The 20,246-nt window shown below is 37.3% G+C and overlaps 1 protein-coding gene across 7 annotated transcripts in view; it reads right to left on the bottom strand.

Moving 5' to 3' along the window:
• The window catches only part of LOC135791217 (cadherin-87A-like), a 73,040-nt gene that overhangs the window by 33,866 nt on the left and 18,928 nt on the right, over window positions 1–20,246 (bottom strand). For 4 of the 7 annotated variants that reach the window (XM_065301545.1, XM_065301546.1, XM_065301539.1 and 1 more), the window contains one exon: window positions 3,460–3,544. The gene's annotated coding sequence lies outside the window, so the exon portion shown is untranslated. Of the gene's footprint in view, window positions 1–3,459; window positions 3,545–3,613; window positions 3,700–4,807; window positions 5,263–17,081; window positions 17,167–20,246 lie in introns of those variants that run through there. The other 3 variants (XM_065301544.1, XM_065301540.1, XM_065301543.1) reach the window with 3 other exon arrangements.

Raw genomic sequence — 20,246 nt, 5'->3', positions numbered from 1 at the left:
AACTCGGCGCTAACTCCCGCGAAACCCGCGGAAAACGCTGAAAGTTCGAAAAGTTTGCTTGTACTTTCCACAAGGGCTGTTATTAGTTTGCCGAAACTGTCACAATAAACATTCTTTGTTCATAAAAATGGAGCATGTGCAACTTTACAAAGTATAATACTTTATATAATGCAACAATAAAAATTAAAAACACGGAAAATAATTCAAATTAATTTAACAAGCATAAAACATCAAATGAAGTCATAAATAACAAGGTGTCACAATTGGATACAATTTTATTTAAGTTGTTTAAAAAGTTTATGGAACAAATTATCGTAAAACCTTTCCCGACCTGCAGACAGCTGTAACTTTTCTCTCGAACGCTAAATTCTCATTTGTGTTATTGTCGAGAACGCTTCCGTACGAGAAAACTTTATAATAAGTTAATAAATCGTCCGTAATGAAAATAATCCATTTAGCAAATGAACATTTTTCATTCGGGTTCGTTTAATTTATTGTTTTATGGTTTGGTGCCGGCGGCAAGGCGGCAGAAAAAGCGCAGGCTTTCGGACTGAATTCGCTCACTTTCTCACTCAGCGCATCTGCGCCAAAAACGGCAAAAAAGTCCGATTTGCCAAAACGAGATGTTAAACCCCCTGCTTTTTTGATATTCTGTATGTTTTCGCACGTAGAGAACAGCCAGTCATTGTCTAACGAGTTGGCAACTGATGAACTAATAAATTAATGAATTAGAGACCCAATCGATATATAGCACATATATAGCGCATACAGTAACCAAAGAAAAATAAAAGACGAAAGAAGGATGTGCCAGATAAAAGGCTACAAAATATAAATGAAATATTTGCGTCGCGGCGCGGTGGTTGCGCTGCAAGCCGTTCCGTTTATCGCCGCCTTTATCCGTTATCGTAAACATGATTAAAGACGCAATGAATCAAAGCAACGCCGCGCATCTTTTCATGGTGGCAGCAGCAGCGGATCTCCGTTTTCTTCGCGGCATGAACGAAGAAAACTTGGCGCGCATCTGAATTACTGAATAGACTTGCGTTGGGTTCAATGGAAGTTCATTAGATTAATAGCAAAATATCATGTTATCAGCAATTCTGTAATATTCCGTTCCGTTGCAAGCATAGAGAAACTCATACATTTTGTCAGAGAATATTTTTCACCATGCAAGCATAAATTGACTTCCGCTAGAATAGAAAATTTCTTATTCAAACTGAAATATATTTCAACAAAATGACTTTCAAAGTTTGCATAATTTCCGCAAAGTTGTTGCATGGTGTTAATTTCAACTTTCAGCTCCAGTTGGAGTTTAAGTTGCTTCAAACAAAAGCGCACATATAACCGGTCGGATTTGAAGCGGTCCAGTGGCAGCGACTAAAATATGCAGAGCGCTGTGCGATGTTTAGTGTGGTCATGGACTCGAGCTCATGCAAGTTGCACAACAAGTTCGGTTGGAAGGTAGGTGCAAAGTGCACGTAAAGTGTGAACAATTCGAGATAAACCTGTTCACTCTAGCTTTAAAATTGTGTATAATGTATGCTTATTGTTAGGCAATATCCTGCCAGTTAATCCAGGGAAAATCCTAAACAAACCAAAATTACAAAATTCTATAATAAAATAAAATTTATTTTTTATCCAGTTATTAGCAAATATGATTGCAATATTAATTGAAACAATAAAAGTAAGCGAATAAAATTGTACTAGTTACAAAACTGATATTTATTCAATTGTATTGTGTGATTGAAACCATAACTCTATTTCAATATACATTAATATCGCAGCATTAACAGTGCTTTGATATTACGTAAATGTTTTCCCATGTAAAAGGCTCTAAAGCTGCCACTCGCAGATATTAGAATGCATTATTTATAGCAAAATGCTTTTGAAGCAAAAAAGAAAGGAACGTTCCAAGCCACTATTCGATTTTCAAACAGCAGGCGGTTTTAATCGATACACAGAGCATTATATTTAATAAATAATACAACTCCTTCATTGCATGATTTAACTGGATCCTTTTATATACAATTTTCTTGAGGGAACACTCTACATCAAAGATTAATTATAGTTGTCGAGTGCACGACCACACAACTTGCCTTGTGCCCGGCGCCTCCACACTATACCACACACACACAAAATGTGAAATATTTATGTTGACGTTAAAATTTCCAAAATTCTGTGATGTATAAAATACTGTGATGAAATAATAAGGGTCGTTGTGACATCCCGACAGGCGGCTTTCGGGCGTTGGAGCTCAGTTCTGACGCGCTTTAACACGAAATTAAATTAATCTCGGGGATCGAGAAGACATTTGTCAAATCTTGCGGTCTTGTGCGCGAGCACCATCCGACCGCCCGACCTCTTGGCCTTTTCATTATCCTTTATATTCATACAGGACGCGCTCGTCCTCATTCTTAACCTGATTATGCGAAGTTATCTGCTCTGCGTCAATGCCCGCAGGCTGTACGCCGACTTCATTTGCGCCGTCCGCAGATTTACATCGACAGCGAAAAGTTCGACTTGAACATGAATCCAAAAGCTTAAAATCCTTCTAGGCTAGCCTAGGATGATGCGATAAAAGGTTAGCGCATAGGGTCGGATCGGCAGCAAGCGAATCTATAATTCAACGCCTCGACGAACGCAGCGCAATCCGTCTTAATTTAATTAACGATTCGCCCGCGCAAAGAACGGAAAGCGCGCCGAGACAAGCCGAGTGGCGGAAGATGAAGGGCAGAGTTCAAACGGCGTCGAATTAAGGGAATCCCAAGATGACAATGTGAGAGCGAATGGGTGAGTGCGGTGCTTTACACCCACTCGAAGATCTCCTAATTAATTCAAAAAGAAAGGGATCTTGAAGCCAACAAAATAGAATTTTACGCATGACGAATCACAATTAATTAAATAACCCGGCGCCTCCACTATGTCGCGATCGTATTAAATATTTTCATTGAAATAAACAACTTGTAGAAATGTCGTGTGCGAAATTCAATCCGAAAGTTTAAGCAGAATTTATAGTCCACCTGAAGCGATGTGCTTGAAAACTAAAAACCTCACGACCCTTGGAACGGAGAGCAATCACAGTCGTGGCATAATATTTAATACACAGAGTGTTTCTCTCGACATAAAAGTTTTTTTTTCTTTTTGAACTTGCTGTAAGAAATTCTGAGATGAGAATGTATCGTTTCGCTTGGTGCGAGGTGTTCATCCTGTAGAATTATATTGCGCCGACAAATAAAAGTAAAGTGGGATTAATTTCGCCCCGCGGCGAAACGTCGGCGAAAACGTACTCGACGGGAATATATCTTGCGGTTGGAAATTCGACGCCTTGAATTTTCTACTTCGTCGTCGTTCGTTAATTTTCAGTTAAAAATGCAGAAAACGCAGATAAATTTTATGAATAAATAAAATTAAAAACAATGTGTCTATTGACGAGTTATATCAATAATAAAATAAACTTACGTTTGTTGGCACCGATGATGAAGTGTCTGAATTTTCACTACACAAACTTGTAAGTCATCTCGACGAAAATGTCACTTTCACTATTCTGAAACAAAAAATGTAAATATGTTAAATTAATTCATAAAATGCAAATATTGAAAAATAAATATCACACCTTTTATGCATGCACTACGCCGCACGACAAACTAATCAAAATCCAATAAGTTCAATCGTGAATCCTGTCCAGATTGAATATCAACCCTACACAAAAAGAATAAATTAAAATTTATATTGCCATTTTAATTCATATCAAAGCCATCGTTTCTGTTTCGCACAAAATAATGTAAATTATTAATGATTGAAATTGCACTCCCGGCGTATCCACAATATATTTTCGCGTTTTGACAATCACGTCACGAATTGTAGTACAATTTTGAAACAAGTAAATTTACATATTAGAATATCGCAAACCGAACACAATATTTCCATTTCGAAAACAAGGCATGTGTACAAATAACAAAAAATATTCGTCGAAATTTTTGCATTTTGCACAAGTTTTTTTCGCCGTTAGTCTGCTGGACACAAAAAATTATTCCAATCGGAGAGCGCACACAATTCGTCGTCCGTCATCGTGGCGAAAAAAAATAATTTATGCGTTTTCATCTCGATGCTACAGTTTGTGGCAATACTGATTCGATATTTGGCATGCAATCGGACAGAATCGAATGCGATCAAACATAAATGACAAAATGCGTAAAAGTGTGTTCACGCAACAACGCGGTTTTTAAAGTAAATATTGCATTGATACATTCGACATTTATTCAGCAATTGTCAACGCAAAACAAAACGCATTGTTTTCCTATTGTGGTCGTATCCGGCGTCCGCAGAGAATTCAAGCGTTTCGATATTCAGCGCGTAATTTTCCGCGGTCCTCTCAACCACTTTTCATGCAATACTTTACTCCACTTTACCGAGGGTGTAAATGTGTTAAGTATTGATGATTTCGCACAACGAGTATTTGTGAAATTGTTGTTCTTGTGTGATGTTTGTTGAGGACGGACGCGCTAGCCCTGATCCCGTCGGTTTTCCCAATTGTTTTACATCCACACATTGCAATATCCTTTCCGACATCGCAACAATATCAACATGCGCAACATCGAAACAATGCATTATCCTTGTTCGCAAACAGTCCAGCAAATGTTTGCTTTTTAAATTGCTATTTGTTTTTTCAACAACTCCATTTCCACATGATAATCATATGCTCATAATAAATACAAGATTATACACTTTATAAATAATAACGAACAAAAATATTATTTTTATTATTATAATTAAAGTAATGACAGTAAAATTATGTTAATTTGCTTACTTCGTAAAGGAAAATACGGGATTTTCGCGTGTTAATCCGAGCTTTGTCCCGTTTTAATCCATAATAATTAGTGTTGTGTTTATTTTTGTGCACTGCGTTGGTGTCCGCAGTGGAAAATCGTTTTAATCTCGCTGGAAATGTTCAGGCAAAGTTTCACATCTTTACGCACACGAAATTTGTTAACAAGTGCACGATTATCCTTTCGCAATCTTCTTCGCTATGCTAATTTGATGAAATGTTAAATCGCTTAACAATTATTTCATAGTTAATTATCTTCAACAATTCAATTTCAACATTTAAGTATATTACACAGAATATATTCTAACACTTTGCTTAAAAATACGATTTGTAATCACACTTAACACCGAAGATTAGAGATATGCATTCAATTTTAAAACGGTTTAATGTTGCGCTTCGTGCGAGAGTTGCGAGCGAGTTGCAAAAAGGGCACGTGACGTGTGTTGGTGGCGGCGTGAAAGGTGGCGAACGACTGAACGTCGGTGCGCGGCCAAAACGTCGAAAGGATAACGACGACGGCGGTGCGCGCGTGTGCACGTTGGTGGCGGTCGCGCGGTTCGTGCACGCCGCCGCCGCCCAGAAACAAACGCGAATGCACCGCGACGTCGCAAATGTGGGCTACGACGAGGACGAGAAAATAACTTGCATATTATTATTCGGCGCAATGCATTATTACTGAAATTGATGAATTGAGCCGAAATTTTAATAATGCAAATATTACTTTTAATCCGAATTAATAGTTGCCGTATCAGTATCAAATCCATTACAAATCAATATATAAATTAAATTTAAAATGTTTTACATCACGAAAATAAAGTGAATGCCAGTGTAAAATTAAATTAAACTAATTTATTCGATGTGATCGGATAGTTTTTTCGGGTCGTTTCATCAGTAACTGGCAAAATTCGCACGAGGATTGAAATAGTTGCCGAAATTCTGTTTGTTTGTTCACACAGGATGGCAAAGCTCGTAGTCGCGAGTGTAACGCATTCAATTCAATCGAGTAACGGTTTCAACCCCTTGACGCGTGGCGCCATTGTAAAGTTGTGAATGCACATTTTAATGCATTTGCTATGCGCGCGCGGTAATTTCATAAAGTTCACCCAATACGCTTCAAATTTTCACTCAATGGAATTGGATTTAATTGCAATACCCAATAACCAAACTCATACTCAAAGTATAAACAGGAATCGGAATATTACTTTGATGTAACAATAGTACACATGTAATATACTAGCAGTAATACTGAATTTTGTACACGCCAAAAAATAACATTAATATATTACGATTTCATGTAAATAATTATCGTCTAATCAATTCATATGTAGTACTTAGTTAAACTAACCGAATAAATTATAACTTGGTTTTACCCAAATTAATTTATTCCAAATATTTACATATATTAAACTTTTTCTACATGTAAGCGTATCTTTTGTAATATATCATGATTTTTCAGGGGTTGAAAGCTCTGCGGGCAATGTAAAAACGATTTGTAAATATACAGCTACGTGGTAAGCACATGATTATAAACTCGCATGTCATGTGCGGCAGAGAAGTAAAGCCAAAGTAAAGTAGTAGCCCCCAATCGCAACAAATGGACGCAGCACCGCCCCCTGAGCTATTACCCTTCGCACGCGGCACGGAACACAAATTTCGGCCGGATCTCAACCAGCACGCGATCTTTCAATAAAGCCTCGCGCTGATTGTTTTACTTTTAATTTCCTTCCTTAAAAAAAAGCACTAAAGACCTACTTTCAAAGAAAAATAATTGTGGTATATAAGATGTGCTAAGAAAGTATAAAGAAGAAGTTTGACTGAAAGTTTTGGTGACGTTATGATGACTTGTATTATGATTATGATGCCTTTTCAGTCGTAGGCTGAGTCGGCATTTTCGTACCCTGGCCACAAAAGCGCGTTAGCTCTATATCCTTAATATCCAAGCGTTAACAAACGCAACAATGCGTTAAGAGTTAACATTAGCGCACGAGAAAAAAATGAAACCCAAAGTAATACCAAGTTAACCTGACTGTCGCCCATGCAAAGGGATAGACGTGCCACGCGCAGACAGGGACAACTAGGGTGGAAGCGAAAGCTCAAAAATGAAAGAAGAGAGCTTCCGCCGACTGGAAAAATATGCTAAAAGCTCAAATGAGGTGCGCGTAAAACGCAAAATGCCAGACGGCAACATGAGCGACGCGTAATGGTCTCGAAATGTTTTTATATTTTTTTGCTTCATTTCCGCCCCAAACATAAATTCAAGAAGTCGACAACGTAACATACAACCGCAGAAAAAGCCACAACAGAATATGAAACAATATTCTGGCTGCAAATGAATATTAGTCGGCTAATCATATCTCACGCCAGAACGCTCGGAACGTCCATAAGAAGAGAAGATATGCGAAATTGTGCAGTATGAAGATATGAAAATGTAAACGTCAGCAGGATGAAAGATATGGCACACCGGTGGTCGGTTCGGTGGAATGATGTGTGTGCATCCCCCCAATTTGTATCTGTTTACGCTCCTGTGAGCACGGCGTCACAAGAAGGACGATCAACTCATCTCCGGAATGAAGAGCTTGTCGTTGGACAGTCAGTGTGCATCCAAAATGCACTCGTGCGCCATGCTGAAAGTCAGAATTCCGAATTCAGGATTCACTGAGTGTGAGATTAACGCTGACGTTTTGCGGCTTTCGTGGCCAAACAAGTACATCTGAATTAATTCATCATCATGACGTGTTACCACTTCGCTGTTTCGCAAAGCATACATTTTGGCGATTAAATTACATAATTTAAATATGGAATTAAATTTGTGTATGAAAAATCATTGGATTATTATGAATTCAGAGCGTGACAATCTAATCAGGAGCATTCCTCGTTCGGGGTGTCGTGTTTCGGCTGTTTGCACATTTCGTTAGCGGAATCAACGGTTCTCGACCACTCGGAATGTTCGAATCGAAGCAAACCTGAAACCTCACGGCTTGGTGCGTGACGAATTGAATCGAATTTGCGACACGTCTAATGAAGGCAAACGCCCAAATAGGGGATTTTACTTATTGACTTTCATCCTCTAAACGTGGAGGCCAATCAGGACTTTTGTTTTGAGATAAATTTAGAACAAATGAAGCAAATGAAATATTTTTTTTTCAAATTGGAAAAAAATTGAAAATGCAAATAGCAACAATAAATAACAAATTGAATTAAAATATTTTGTCCCTTTTTAAATAAAACCATTATTAAACAATGAAAAGTCAATTATATGCCAAAACTCTTGATAAATATGTTGTTGAAAATGAATAATTGAATGAGCCAGTCAAATAGATATGAAACAATATTGACAAATACCGAAAAGTACAATTGGTAATTGATATTCGTCACCAACGCATTAAACGCCAATCGCATCATCGATCAAACAAAAGAGTGCAGTTAATTAATCGCCCTACCGCTTGGTGCGTTATTTATTTGTGATTCTGCACCCCGTGCATTACCATATTATACAAAAACTATACATGCTGTTACATCAAAAGCACAAAATTCTCCAAAAGCTGGTATGTGGTTCGGTTAAACCATAATACTCTTCGAGAATTGAATTTTGAAAACATCTGGTATTGCAGCCAGCGGCTGGATACACTGACAGCTTCAGCGCGTATAAATTCGGGGCGATCGGAGGACGCGATATATTTATGGTTCCATTATTAATGATGATTAACGACGATGGCGCAATGGCGCCGGTGCGCGCGACAAACAACTGCGAGAGGATCGGACACATCCGGGACCGCTTACAGAAATTGCAATAGTGCACACACATCACAAGGGTGGACAATGCAAGCCATACCAATCTCATCCTAAAACCAGCTATGGTGCGTAATCGCGAGGGTGTTTAGTATAGCATCAATATTAATTAATAACGTGATTATTTTATAAATAACACACGAAAAATCAAAAACAATTTTGTAGATGAGATGTAAGTGTACCGTAAAAGTTGAATTTTAATTTATGAAGATTTTGCAATTACAATTATTAATTCATTATCGATGCGGCTGTCACCGTTACCACCGCCAACACACAATATCACATCAGTGTTCACCGTTTCGTCAAAACAATAACCGCGAGTTGATTAATTCGATCGCACGCTGATTATTCACCAACGGCTGGCTAAATTTGCGAATACAAAACATTTTATTTTTGCAAATTGTGGAATTATTCGTCGTCACTAGTGCTTACTAGTGTATCTCGAGTGGGTTACACGGAATTACAGAACATGCACTGATTCGCAGATTCGCAGAAATTCCAGGTGCGCGCAGCTTGTACGCGTAAGCGCATTAAAAGATTAATGTACGTGCTATGGCTTGTTAAACAAAGCAAACGAACGCGTTGCCGAGCTTTTTTTCCAGCTAGCGCGTTTGTTTGCGTCGGGCAAAGCGAGCAACTCGCCCGAGTTTGAATTCGACTCTTTTCGGATGCAAATCTCACGTGCAATGCACACGTTTTATGCTCCATTTTGATAAATGACACATCAAGCTGAAAACCAGAAGTGTACGCTACTACTATAATGCGCAAATAGAAAAAGAAGATTTCACAAATATAAGAGTTGTAATTAAAATGACTAGATTCTTGATAAACTATAACAAAAGGTTTAAAATTTGATAATTTTCATCCTGCAGTCTAAAATGAGTTGCTGAATACATCACCGTTGTTTTGTGGCTGGCAAAAGCATCAATCATTAATTGCGCAACGTGAATTAATAAGATGTTAATTAATAATACATTGTTCGTTAAAAGTTTCGCGTTCATTTAAGGCAGCCACCGCCAAAACTCAAACTTTCACGACGTTCGACTTAATTAAAACCACACGCAAAAAGTCAAACTTAATCCAAACTTGACAAGAGAGACAAAAAATTAATAGGAATATAATGATCCTTATGGCAATGGCAACAAGAAAGTATTCTAAATGCGACGCATCATTGAAGAGCGGATATTTTATTCCAGTGGAAATTTGTAACTGCAAATAAAATGTGAGCGATGCAACGCTACATCGCCAACTTTTAATACGTACGTTCGAAACTACCGAAAGTTTGAAAGCAACAACAAAGGGCTTGTCCATGTTTATGGAAACATTAATTACGAGCGCATGCATAATGAATACATGCTTGTTTAGTTTTGTTAAAGCTAACTGATGAAAATAGTGTGAAAAGAGTGAAAACTACAAAATGTTCAAACATAAAATTAGTTTTCAATAGTTAAAAAAACGTTATGATCGTCAAATAATAAATATTCTATATTTTGTTTGACATGAAAAAATGCGTTATAAATTTTTAAAATTGTTCCATTTCTTATGTTTAGCATGTAAATATGCAGAGCGTCATTCATATGTTATGTTTAACAATGCAGAGCAAATCTCTGCATTCAAGAAATTTACGCTCAGAAATGCAAATTTTCCCGCGTCAAATAGAAATTCAGAAAATTAACAAAAAAACAGGCCGGATTTGCACTTCACAAAATGAAATATTCAAAGTCAAAACTGAGCAAATCTCTTTTTGTTTCGCAGGCACGTTATAAAGCAAAACAAAAAAGATGATTGAATCAAATGTGGGCGCGCACATAAATAGCAACAAACGCAATAAATCAAAAGCCTTTATCTGGCAATAACCGAAATTGCGCTGGCACGAAGCGAGGATTCTCGCCCCGCAGGAAAACGGGAATTGACTCAATAGTCTCGTCTGGCATCGCCAGTGATTCGATCGCATTATATGAATAAAAGTTTATCTTTATCCTCCTTGCGTTTTCTTTGTGCTCTCCGTTTGCAGTACAAGTACAGATCTAGCCGTTTTATCAATTTAGATTTTCAGTGGGCTTAGACTCCCGAAAATGACGAGCGGGACTTTTAGGAGTGATTGAATCAGAGGATGATTGAATCAAAACGACACGGATTTGTGTTGGCGATAGAGGTTGAGTAACTATTATATAACAATAGCAAAAAAGAAGCAAAAAATCGTATCAAAAAAATATATGAGTAAATGTATTGACAAATAATAAATAATATGAAAAGTTAAGTGTTAAATGCTGAATGCAGAGCGAAACAAAAAAACAAACACATTAAGCTAAAAGTTAAATATTATACAAGGGTGTGCGCCACTTTTCCAATATCATTAATTGTTGTTTACATCGGCCATATCAAAAATCCCCCTTCGTTGAAAATTCCGGAAAATACCAAGGGAAACTAAGGGAAAATGAAGAGCGATGAACGTGGACAATGAAAACGACACTGAACGCTATACAAAATTCACCGACAACCGTCTGCAATCTACTCAACTTAGAGTACATCAACGAAATAAAACGTAAACAAAATAAATATAAATAAATGTTATTTGAACAATTTTTTATACAAACTAATGATTTTAGAGGATAATATTCAGTGACCTTTCAAAATTTTAATACCAGTAAAATCCATCTGAAAAAATGAAGCTTTTAATATTATAGTAGAGTAGATAACTGTAACCTTCTGGCAATAGGGAGCAATATATGCGTGGACAACGACATCAAAAATTAAAGCAGTAAAAGGGCAGCCGAAAAGCCGCCCACGCCGACACGACACTGAGGTAATATAGATGGCACGACACAAAGAGCAGAAATAAAGAAAGAGCCAGCAAAGCCAAAAAAGGACGAGCGGAAAATGCGACACGCTGGAAAAGGTACGACCGAAGCTCGAAGGTGGGACGCATCCGGGCATACTGCCAGCGGTCCGAGAGGACCCAACCGATGTGACCAACAACGGTCACAACTTACATTCGGTTGCGAAATCTGGACAACAGAAAGATAAAATCTACACCACCGGATGCAAACAAATCGAAAATAATACAAACGGCAATCATTTATAAACCAAACAAAAAATAAACTAAAAATATATGAAATTATTGTAATAAATAAGAAGATAATGTTTTAAAACACTGTGTATTGCATTAATATTCTATGTGTTTTTGTGTTTTTATTCATTTCGAAAACACGCAGTATTTGAATAGGTATTTTATTGCTGACATCGAACAGTGTGCACCCTCGAAATGCTCGGAGGGTAAAGTACATTTAGAAACGGGACACATCTAGGTGGCGTTTTTCGTCCTTTTTCTATTCCGAAATGGGGAAACCACACCAGAAGAAGACCCAAACAAGGAAAAATAGCAGCGCAGAAAGTGAAATGCTCGTGCCGGCCGTCGTTACGCCTCGCAACGGGAGCAAATGAACATCGCCAAATTGGGATTGCCTTCCTTTTCAACCCCCTACCACTTCGCCACGCGTGGAATTTATATTTGGTACGCTCATTGATAAAAAAAAGTAGAAGACATAAAATAAAGCAAAAACCTGTACAAATTAAAGCTTTCGTGGCAAAGTAGAAAAACCCTAATCAAAGAAAGAAAAAAAATCCAATAAAAGAAAGAGTAGAAAACTAGAAGGGATGATGTAGATGCTTGAGTCGAAAGATTGCGCGACATCTCGCTCGGTTGGCGAGTGGCATTTTCAGCGGTGGTGGAAGCGCCGGGCTACAACGGTCACTAATGCACTGTTTCAATTAATTACGGGCGACGCTTTCGGTTTTCACTAAAGCCAAGCATCCGCACAAGAGAGGGAAAAATCCGTAGAGTAGAGTTCATTCATTTAAAACTAACTATTATTTCATGAAGTTAATTATTGTTACTCAAACATTTTTTATTATCAGTTTGTAAATATGACCAATTGCTTTGTTAAGTAGCAAAGAATGCTCACAATCTTACATAATGCATAATTAATTGCAATTAGCAGAAAGCGAACGAATTCAAACTCAATGAATACTCAAAAGAAACGCAAAGCTTGAGTCTGACAAGTGGAAACAATAAACCTATTCATGATCGCCGCCGCACTTCGAATATGAATTGCCGTAATCAGCGAACGGAAGCCGAGCGCAAGCAACAATGTGAGACACAAAAGGCACGAATAAATATAAGTAGATAGCGGGCCACAACAAATATAAATATACTGCAGGACGGGGCGGAATTAATGAACGAGCACTAATTGTAAGAACACAAAAACAGAAATCCTGGCGAAAATGCCAAAGCAAGAAAGTAGCAAAGTGATGCGCACAATTTCTAAGCAAAAGGAAACTTTGTAAGGATTATTCTAATAGCATTATCAAATTAAACGTAAAATAATACTTTTTTCATTTGTAGATAAAATAATTACAATCCAAATGTAATAATTCAATTATACTCACAAATACAATAAAATACTAATAAACAAATTTGTTTTAATAAATTGACATTCACAGAATTCAGTTTATTCTATTGACCACAACTCACTTCACATAATTGTCTGTCCACCAAACAAATTTATATTGCGCTGTTTTTGAGTGGTTTATTTCGTTATTTTGTAAATATGTCATCGATGTGAGTAAATTTATTATCCAAATTGATCATTATGCACTCTATTTTAATTGAATAAATTATAATTTGATTTATATCAGCGTAATTGTCCAAATTGTGTGTTTGAAATTCAAACAAAAGAAACTATAATGAAATTAAAATATCTAGTGGAGGCGCCGGGCGACTGTATTGAAATAATGTGTAGTATTAATATATTTAGTAAATACGTCATCGCTCAAAGTCAATTCGTTAATAGAATTTAATATTATGTCCACTAATATAATCCGATATAGTTAAAGCTTGTTTATTCTATCGATTTCATCGTAATTAAACGTGGATTGTGTTTCGAATGGAAACGCAACAAGAATGTATAAAGTTTCGAAATGTTTGTGAATTTCTGCGAGTAGTTCTGCGTGCATGGTAGAGCTCGGAGAGTTTTGATACTGCACATTCAATCAAATTAAACTGGACGAAAATTCGTAGGAAAAGTTGACACAAAGCAAAAACTCCCAACTTTATATTTAATTTGCGAAATTGAAATTTATTTAAAAAGCAGGTCAATACTTTTAATTTTAATTGTATCTCACCGCGCATCTGCTCTAAAAGTCTCAAACTTTTAAGTGCTACTGTCCGCCTTCCTTCACACCAGAGACACATGATGGCCGAAAACTATCCCTAAAAGTAGCAAAACCTCCGAGAGAAACTAAAACTTGTAATGTCCTATGTGCTAGCGTTACCTGTGATACTACTAGTAGTAAAGCTTTAAAATGTACGCAAGGATAGTGGTTGGTTGTGCATTAAGAAGCGTACGCGCTGCGAAGCGTATGAGATATACGACTACACGAATATAGCTACTACGCGGCTGTAAACCGCGTTGAAATAAACCGAGAGAAGTCGGTAGTAGTAGTGGAGAGCTTGTTGGAAGGACGTCGTGCCCACGTGGACAGCGGCGTCACGCTTCACACTCTCGTGCGTTTGGACGCCTTTGGACGCATATACGAGTATGTGCTTCGTTTACGAGTTTGCCCATTTTCCTATTACGCTGATGTATTTTACGTGGCCGAAGATAAAGCTTCGATTTTATAAACTTCCAAAGTAACGTAACAACTATAAAATTTTAAAATAAATATAAATTCAGTTGAAAATTTAACCAAAACAAAATTATTTTTCATTTTTGCATAGTATGTTGTTAAATAGGTAATATGAAACTTTTAAAAATTTATTTCCACTCGGCTGTGTTTTGTCTATTTTATTTTGTATTTAAAATTATAAAAAACACACGACTTGAATTATTTTTAAGCCCGCTTCGCGTGAATTCCGACAAATAGATTCACAGATGTACGTAAAAATTGATTAAACTGCAAATTGCATCATCTAGTATTAATTGGTTTTTCGGCCAAATTGAAACAATTTCGTGAATAGCAACCACGCGCATGCTTTTAATTAATCATCTCACGATGCGTCGGAAAATCCGACGTTCCATTCGGTGGGCCATGGCCAAAGCAAGCAAAATTGCCAATAGAGGAATTCTACCCGCAAACAGTGATTATCCGAATTTAATTGGATTAAATTACTAATTATGCTATTTGTAACAAACTATCAAACCGCATGACCGCAGGGTATTCCACAAAATTCGAATAAACAAACACATACATACAATATTAATTTTTTTTAGTAACACTAAATATTTTCTCCTCTGTCAAGTTTCACGGAATGACTGGCAGCACTCGAGATGAGAAGGAGATCGGTCCGTCTCTCTCTCGTTATAACGAGAGGGGTATACCTGCGATCGGCCTCGAGAGGCCTCGTGACACAGTTTCTGAACATGTCACCCGACTAAAACGATTTTAAAGACGTTATCACGTCAAAATGCAGCAAAATATAATGGATTGTTTTCAACTCATACTATGCAATATTCTAACCAAAATATATAGGTTTGTAGAATATACAGCTAAATTAATTATTCTCACGAGTTTGCTCGGTCGCATATTCCCTCCGCGCGGCATCAGCAACAATTTCACGCGTAACATTTTATTAACAGTGATGTAATGGCAACGTTAATTTAATCAAATCGTTAGCACGTGCGTGCATGCAGCTATGCAACCGCGCCCGCAAACGCGGTCCTTGCAACATTGACAAACAAGCAACATGGATGCAACATATTGCACTAGCTGATGCATTAAATTATTTGCGACCAACATATTTAATAGAACTGCTTATAATTAAACAATTTAATTATCTAATTTTTCACACGTTTGTAGCATTTTCTGTGACCAAAAATATAATTTAATGTACTTAATAAATAATTTAAATCTAGCGAAACTGAGACTATCAATCAAAGTGGATGTATTTCAATAATCAAAAGCTGTATGAAAGAAAATTTCCCTTTGTTCATAATTAAACTCGTCTTTACGGAAATAAACCTTCGGATATATAATTATTATTATTAATACTTCAATGTGAATGTACACGAAACATATGTTCTACGATTAGAGTAAATTGATATAAACATCAAAGAGAAAAATAAACAAAATTATTGACAACGAAGCACATTTTCCAAATGAATAAAACATAAAATATGTAGCTTGCAGATACAAACAAAAACTAAAAAGCTACAATTTATACCTTGTCACATAATGTTTACTTTGCTCGTTCGGCATGAGGTGCGCGTATGCTTTATCTCTAATAAAAGATTTTTCGCTTGCTAGACAAAAATCTCGAAAGGAGCACGCGTCCTAAAGTTGATAGCTTGAAGGCGTCGGCCACTGGTCACACCATTGCGGCAAGTCTGTGTTTGTGAAGTTTTGCGCGAAGCACAAGAACAAACAATACTGTGCTTTGAAGACGAGCGAAGATAAGGTTTTTCCGCTTTTTCTTTTCATTTTTGCTTTTGTGTACGTTTTTCTTGTCATTTTTTGTTTGTTTTTAGAATTGAGACGGACACAGAGACTTTGGGCACCGATTCTCGAAGGAAATATACCTGTCCAAGCAGGTTTTATACTGAATGTTAAAGAAATCAACAAATATAGAACACTTTTACTAGTTTTTCACTTAGAAATCATTAACATTTTAAAATAGAGAAGAAAATCATTTCTGATTTAATAAAAGTGATTATAGAATATTCTTTAATACAAAACTTTTGTTTCAAAGGATGCAAGGTGAGTACCTAGTCGTATCCTTGAATGCTTTTTACTTTCGGCCCAGACTGGACACGATAAAGGACGACCGGACTCGATTTATCTGGAAAAGTGCTGAACGAACAACTGCACTCTTCGAATCTGTACGCTTTGACTCAATGTAACCCGTCTCCAACTGCGCGTTTTCCTAAAATTTTCAAAGACTTCCACAAAAGCCCAGCTTCCACTCTTTTTACTTAATATTTTATTTTTTGTCTTTTCTTATTTCTTCCCTAGTATTTCTTCTTTTTTGTTTTTTCATAAACAATCATTGTCAGCAGATTGCTCATACTTATGTTCAGGTCTAGTAATACAAGACCTCGAGGAGATTTCATTTCGTCCTGCTCGTGACTTTATGCCGCGCCCTTCTGTTTAGCTTTCTAGCGGATTTTCCACGTCGGGTCGTCATCGAACATCATCCGAACGACGATCGTGCGTCCTTATGTTCTTCACGACTCAGCGCGCCATTGCATCGCCCCCTTGTTTTGTTCGCATGTTATGGTCATTGCGACAGTCATTACGCAGGGCGATATCGCCGCGTCGGATCAAAATTGAACGACAAGGGTTGTGCCAACAATAAAAAAACAACAGCGCACGACAACAACAAAAAATCCAAGAAAAGCGCAATAAAACAATATAAAAATAAATTGAATCTTATACAAACGCGGAATAAAATTGTCAAAGGAGCAAATACCTTAATAATCCTTTAAATTATGATTCAATCCGTTTGTAAATCCTTTAAATCCAAATATAATCCAGCAATATTATAGCGGATTTACCTGAAACAAACAAAAATTTCATTACTCTTCGATATTTCTGCTTAGTATTGAGGAGCGGGCACCGCGTCCGCATTGCCAATCAAAAGTTAAACAATTGTTGTTCCGACGCCCGGCAAACAAGTAAAACTTATTCCATTATTCCGATGCGGGAAGTACGATTACCTCATCCCTCTTGTTCTTTTTGTTTTCGCTGCGTCCTGCGGTTCTGTTCTGCAAATATTTAAGTTTGCAGCCTGCCCGCTTGCGGATGAACACGACAAACGCGGAAGAATTCATCGCGGGTATTGTGTGAGTTTTATGAGGAGATTGCAGGAGCGAAGCGAAGACTACGGAAGCAATTGGATGAAGTAAAATTTATTTGCAAGAAATTGCGAAAACAATTTTTTAATTGCATTACGCCTACAAGAGAAAACTCAGACAACTCATAAATATTGAAGAGAATCTCAGTGAAATAAATAATTAAGTTATTGAATAATCTCCAAGAGGGACAAAGTACCTTCAACAAGAAATGTAATAATAATTTAAATGGAATACAATAAAATACTACGGTAATTCAATATGAAGGATAGTAGATAATTGCTGTTTGCAACGAGAATTGCCATTTCAAAACACGTCCAACCACAAGTTAGCCGCGATGGCGGAGGCGCCGGGCGCGCAGCGCGACTAATTGAATACGCAAATGCGCCAATTGGCGAAATGGCGGCGGCGGCAGCGGTCGCAGGTCCGGCCGATAAACTGCACGAGGCGCATTGTGTCGCGTAGATCTTCGCCGATGCCAAACCGAGAATACAGATTCGCCTCCGGCTGCCAATGGTGGTAATAAATTAGAAAACCGTAAATTGATACCGACCACGTTCACCAGCACGTAGCGAAATGCCAAGTTGTAAATGTTAATCGAGGGCAGCGTCGCGGGCAATTTAGAAACATGTAGATTAATAATATAACCCAATCGATATTAGCCAGAGGTGAAATTTAGTTAATCAAGCAGGTAAACAATCGCATCACTTTGATGCATGAATTGATTTGTAGGCAATAATAATTTCATACATCTAGATATACATAAGCTTAAAAAAGAATAAGAAATATATACTTGCCAAAAATATTAAAGAGAATAATAAAACTCAACATAAGGAAATTTCGTACAATGATCACGTGCGGCACATTTTTTTGACTGAAAAAGTTTCCACTTTATATGAATCTTCTTTTAACGTAAGGCAAGACATTTTTTTGTTTTAAGAGCTAATATTGTCATATTGCGTTATTACGAGTATCAATTCTCTCAAGTCTTCTTTTTTATAAAACACAAAGAGAATTTAATATTAGTAATTTAATCAGAAGATTTTTTTAAATTTAAATTTAGTACAACATGAACAAAAAGGAAAACTCCGAAAAAACATGACAAAATTATCAAACACACTTTTAATATGATAGTAACCAATTTAAGTTAATAAGTTTATTGCTAATTATGAACATTGCGATTGATCTTAAAGATAACGATCAAAGTTGGTCCGCAGAAATTTGGGTATTGCTACATACGCGTAATTAAATCGATCGCAATTCCTCGAAGTAGCTTGAAAGCAGATTGAACAACTTTATTATCTTGGGAACAAAGGCGAATTTATAATGAAGATCGTATTCCATGTTCAAGATTAATCTACAAACTACAAGTTGCGAACAAATTTCACGAGATATCAAATAATGTCACTCACTTTTTTCCAATTTTTATATAAATATAATCAATTATTAAAAACTAAATGAACACGTTATGAATGTTGGCTAAAGTACGTAATCCAGTGAAGTTGTTCGCGCGTGTTATCCAAAGCATCAATTACGATTTATTCTATTATATCGCAGTGAAAACATTTTCGTTCGCCGCCTTCGTCGCCGCCACCGTTCGCTATTACTATGCTCGGACAATTCGTCATTTTTATTAGTTTTATACACGTAACCGAAGGAGTGGATCATTATTCAAGATGATTAATGATCGCGCACTGGCCGGCCACTCAGTGCTAGGATGGTGGCGGTGGTGGCGGCGGCGGCAAGCCGGAACGCCCATTCATGATACATCGTTGGAAAATACTCGCGCCTAGAAGAGTGCTCTTTATTTTTAGGCAAATGCTTTTTTTCTTCTTTTTTCGGTTCGACGCGAAAAACAAACAAATATTGAATCTGACGTTTCATTTTTTTTCATAATGCTTCTTATTTTATAGCTTTTGATAACATTAAATTTGAACACAAAATGACTTTATTTGTATTCTTTTATTTTTAACAGGTATGTATAGGTAAAGCCAAAAACGAAAAAAAATGTTGGTATTGTTAGAAAGCTTGAGGGAGAGCGTAATGGAGCTTTCCGTAGATTTATTGGCGGCCGTTTTGCCCGCAAATATCCACGAAATCCACCGAGTCGAGCCGCACGCCGCCTCCGCCGCCGACGCCTCTCGTCATGAAACGGTCATACAAGTCGACGGTGAGCACGAACGCGCGCACAGAAACTGCCAGCACAATGACGTCTATAAATGCGCTCGACGGATGCATATGCCGCCCCCACGGCCTCCGGTCTACGTCCCTAACAATATGTATTTCCATCATCCGCGTCACCGGTGCACCGCGCGTGTACAACTCGAAATATACAGGCAATTTCAAAACAGATTCTTTAATCGTTAAATAAACATAAACATTAAACAAAATAATCAGTTTATCACTATACAAATAAATATGCAAACATTGGCAAATATTTATATGGAAATTTTTGTTATGATTTTATTTATTTTTTAATCTTTTAGAGTAGCATGTGAGCAAATAATAGTTTTGAAGAAGTGTACGGACTTTAGTACATATTCCAACGGACGAAAGGGGCGAATAGAGCAGCAGGAAACCGGATGTTGAAGGCGACGTGCGGCGCATTCGTCATTTTCGGCGGCGGTGCAGAAAATGACGCGATGCTCGCCGCACGAACTGGCACGAAAGCAACGAATTGCACTGCTCGACCGCCACACGTGTGTGCAAAACGATGCAGTCCGCCCGACCCCGCCGCCAACACACTTAAAATAAAGTCAAACATCTTTCTAAAGTCTTAAAAT

The sequence above is a fragment of the Atheta coriaria genome, unplaced genomic scaffold (genome assembly GCF_025399875.1).
Source record: "Atheta coriaria isolate IRGN ID8LTWV9N9 unplaced genomic scaffold, Caltech_Dcor_3.1 hic_scaffold_4_pilon, whole genome shotgun sequence".
Classification (NCBI taxonomy): Eukaryota; Metazoa; Arthropoda; class Insecta; order Coleoptera; family Staphylinidae; genus Dalotia; species Dalotia coriaria.
The sequence above is the reverse complement of the archived record's forward strand: the minus strand, read 5'-3'. Positions and strand labels throughout refer to the sequence as shown.